The 4,378-nt window shown below is 46.5% G+C and overlaps 1 protein-coding gene across 1 annotated transcript in view; it reads right to left on the bottom strand.

Moving 5' to 3' along the window:
• Positions 1 to 3,593, bottom strand: part of KIF18B (kinesin family member 18B) — a 21,186-nt gene extending 17,593 nt beyond the window's left edge. Inside the window, exon 1 of the mRNA XM_037746004.1 lies at positions 3,506 to 3,593. The gene's annotated coding sequence lies outside the window, so the exon portion shown is untranslated. The remainder of the gene's footprint in view (positions 1 to 3,505) is intronic.
• Positions 3,594 to 4,378: the final 785 nt, after the last annotated feature.

Here is a 4,378-nt window from a genome sequence, read left to right as displayed (position 1 = left end):
AAAAAAAAAAAAAAAAAAAAAGGAAAATTTATCTCCATTTCTAGTTTACCTACATATATATTAAAATCATGAATGGATATTGAATTTTATTTTATTTCTTTTTTTTTTTAGATAGGGTCTCGAATTATTGCTCAGGCTGGAGTGCAGTGGTGCGATCACCACTCACAGCAGCCTTGAACTCCTGGGCTCAAGTTATCCTTCCACTTCAGCATGTCACCCACCTCCCCAGTAGCTGGGACCACAGGTGTGCCACCATGTCTTGCTATTTTTTTTTTTTTTTTGAGACAATCTCGCTCTGCCGCCCAGACTGTAATGCAGTGGTTATGATATCGTCTCACTGCAACCTCCGCCTTCTGGGTTCAAGCGATTCTCCTGCCTCAGCCTCCTGTATAGCTGAGATTACAGGCATGCGCCACCACAGCCAGCATTTTGTATTTTCAATAGAGATGGGGTTTTACCATGGTGGCCAGGCTGGTCTTGAACTCCTGACCTTGTGATCTGCCTGCCTTGGCCTCCCAAAGTTCTGGGATTACAGGCGTGAGCCACTGCACCTGGCCCTAATTCTTAAATTTTGTGTAGAAATGGTGTCTCACTATGCTGCCAGGCAGATCTCTAACCTCTGGGCTCATGAGATCCTCCCACCTCAGCCTCCCAAAGTGCTGAGATTATAGGTGTGAACCACCACACCCGCTCCTATTGAATTTTCTGTGCCTAATGGAATATGTTTGCTCTTTAAATCTGTAAATGTGTAAATTGTATTAATAGATTTTCCAATGTTAAACCATTCTTGCATTCTTGGGATAAATTCAATTTGGTCATAATCTATTTATTAAATACATAATTGATTTCTGATTGCTAATATTTTATTAAGATGTTTACAACTACACTAATAAAACAGATTGACTTGTAACTTTTAACTTTTTTTTCTTTCTTCCTTTTTTTTTTTTTTTTTTTTTTTTTTTTTTTTTTTTTTGAGATGAAGTTTCTCTCTTGTTGCCCAGGCTGGAGTGCAATGGCATGGTCTCAGTTCACTGCAACCTCTGCCTCCTGGGTTCAAGCAATTCTTTTGCCTGTCTCCTGAGTAGCTGGTATTACAGGTGCCTGCCACCACACCTGGCTATTTTTTGTATTTTTAGTAGAGACAGGGTTTCACCATGTTGATCAGGCTGGTCTCGAACTTCTGACCTCAGGTGATCCACCTGCCTCGGCCTCCCAAAGTGCTGGGATTACAAGCATGAGCCACCGTGCCTGCCCTAACTTGTAATTTTCTTTGTGTCATTTTTGATATCAGAAAATAAACTGAACATATTTTCTCTTTTTTTTATAGGGAGTTTGTATAAGATTAGAATCATCTTTTTCAATTGCCTGTAAGTTTCTGGTGGAATTTGGTATAGGTTTTTCATGCCTGTGAAGATACATTTTAAACTAATTCAATTTCCTCTATGGAAAATTGAATTCCTCAGTGGAATAGTCCTAAATCTAGTCAAAATTTCCATAACTTCTTGAGTCGGTTTTGGCAAGTTGTTTTTTCCTAGAAAATTCTCCAAAAGCATTGTCAAAAAGTATGTTCCATTGCCATTTCTCTCTTTTAATTTCTGTAACTGAAGTATGTCCCTATTTTTGCTCCTAAGATCTTTTTTGTGTGTTTTATTTCTTTATTTCTCTATTAGTATTGCCAGAAGTTTGGTTTTTTTAATTAGTCTTTGACAAGATACAGCTTTTGACTAAAATAATCATCTCTATTATATGATAAAACTCTATTTCATTGATTCTGCTTTTAACTTATTTATTTATTGAGAAAGTATCACTCTGATGCCTAGGCTGGAGTGCAGTGGCGCAATCATGGCTCACTGCAGCCTCAACCTCCTAAGGCTCAAAGGATCCTCCCACCTCGGCCTCCTGAGTAGCTGGGATCACAGGCAGACAACACCACACCCCCTAATTTAAAATTTTTTTGTAGAGATGGGGTTTCACCATGTTGTCCAGGCTAGTCTTGAACTCCTGGGCTCAAGCTGTCCACTAGCCTTGGTCTCCTAACATGCTAGGATTATAGATGTGAGCCGCCATGCCCAATCTTATCTTCTTTTATAGTCTACATATGTTCTCTGCTGTTCTATCTTATTAAAGTTTGGTATTTGCCTCATTAACTTTCAGCTTCTTAAACAAAATGTTCTAATATAAGCATTTAAGACTACAAATTGCCGTCTAAGTATTCCTTTAACTGCATCTCAGAAGTTTTATAAATAGTATTTTTAAAATTGCTCCATGCTCGGCTGGGCGCGGTGGCTCACGCCTGTAATCCCAGCACTTTGGGAAGCCGAGGTGGGTGGATCACGAGGTCAAGAGATCGAGACCATCCTGGTCAACATGGTGAAAACCCGTCTCTACTAAAACTACAAAAAATTAGCTGGGCATGGTGGCGCATGCCTGTAATCCCAGCTACTCAGGAGGCTGAGGCAGGAGAATTGCCTGAACCTAGGAGGCGGAGGTTGCGGTGAGCCGAGATCGCCATTGCACTCCAGCCTGGGTAACAAGAGTGAAACTCTGTCAAAAAAAAAAAAAAAAAAAAAATTGCTCCATGCTAATTATCTTTTAATTACAATTATGATTTCCTATTTGACTGACTTAAGTGTATTTTTACAAAATTTCAGGCCCAGCGTGGTGGCTCACGCCTGTAATCCCAGCACTTTGGGAGGCAGAGGCGGGCGGAGCATCTCAGGTCAGGAGTTCCAGGCCATCCTGGCCAACCCTGTCTCTACTAAAAATAAAAAAATTAGCCGGGTGTGGTGGCGGGTGCCTGTAATCCCAGCTACTCAGGAGGCTGAGGTAAGAGAATTGCTTGAACTCAGGAGGCGGCCGTTGCAGTGAACCAAGATTGTGCCACTGCACTCCAGCCTGGAAGACAGAGCGAGACTCCATCTCAAAAAAAAAAGAGGAAAGGAAAGGAAAGGAAAAAGGAAAAAAAAAAAAAAAAAAAGGAAAGGGAAGAAAAGAAAAGAAAAAAGTTTACTGCGTGCCCCAGTAACTAAGTTAACAACCACCGGCATGTGAAGCTCTACGATCGGTTCGGTAAAGATGGGTAGAGAGGGGCTTAGCTACTCCACACTGACACGCAAGGAGTCCCAGGTCTTTAGTTCTGGTGTGCAGAAGAAACCCATTCTTCCTCACATGCGAGCAGGAGGACCTTTCACCAGGCCGATGTACAGAGGGCCAGGCCCCAGTGGCAGATGTGCGGGCCCAGTCTAGGTTCAGCATAGATGAGCAGAGGGGTCCCGACCACCCGTACGGGTGTGTAAGGAAGCGCCCCGCTCCCTGCCCTGTTTAAAGGGGTCCAAGCAGAGCCTGCCGGGGCGGCAGCAGAGCTCGGTAGCTCGGTCTCCGCGCCGCACCTTCACGTCCAGCACAAGAGGCCTGGCTCAGGTCCCCGTCCGGGGCCGCTGGGTCTGCGCGTCGGAGACTAAGAGCGGGCGCCGCGGGGTCGGCTCCGCTGTGGGCCAGGGCTTACCCTTCGTCGGTTCTCCGCCGCTTGCGTCGCTGCTGGCTCGCAGGTCCCACAGCCACAACCCAGACAGGAGCACCCACCCAACGAGAGCGCGCCCCACACCCTCCCCTACCCGCGCCAACCTCCACCCGGCGCCTAGCGTTCAAATTAGCAGGGCCGGTGAGGCCGTGCTTCCCATTGGTCAGCGTCCGGATCCCTGATTGGCTGTTTCCTAAGTAACAAACTACGGCGGGAGCTGCTCCTAGTGCGCTTGCGCACTTCCTCTTCCGGTCGGCTGGAGGTTCCCGGGCGGTGTCTCCGGGGCTGGCTATACAAGAGTGGCGGGCAGAAGCCAGCCCGGGGTTGGGATACGTGGGGCCACAGCCAGTCTCTGTGGTCCCGGGGCTGGGCTTAACACCAGCTGCAGCAACCAGACATCCAATAGGTGTTTCAGCCTGCTTTTTCTGTAGGCCAAATTCACATCCGTTTGTCAAGAGGAGATTGTCAACCGCTGTCCAGCGTCTCTTTCGTCTTCGGGACCATCCCAAGAATGAACTTCAAGAACAGCCTTGATGTGGCAAAGCCAGCAGACGCCAAGAATGGCAAGTCCAATCGCTTGGCTTTGACAGTGTCAGAGGCATGATGACTGATGATTGTGTGTGAGGGTCGGCAGCGGTGGGGGCACTGCCTCCATCGTCCACAGCTGCCCGCTACTTCCATCCTGGTGGGCCCACCTCATGCTGATCTCCAACACCGGAGGTTGTGGGAGTCGAAGAGTTTCCAGTTGTGGCTCAGTCACTAACTAGTGGTGAGACTGCGAGGCACTTCAGCTCTCTGAGTGTCAGTTTTCTCATCTATAAAATGGGGCCCATATCCTGCCCTTCTTTTTTTTTTTTT

This window comes from Cebus imitator, unplaced genomic scaffold (assembly GCF_001604975.1).
Source record: "Cebus imitator isolate Cc_AM_T3 unplaced genomic scaffold, Cebus_imitator-1.0 Scaffold217, whole genome shotgun sequence".
Lineage (NCBI taxonomy): Eukaryota > Metazoa > Chordata > Mammalia > Primates > Cebidae > Cebus > Cebus imitator.
The sequence above is the reverse complement of the archived record's forward strand: the minus strand, read 5'-3'. Positions and strand labels throughout refer to the sequence as shown.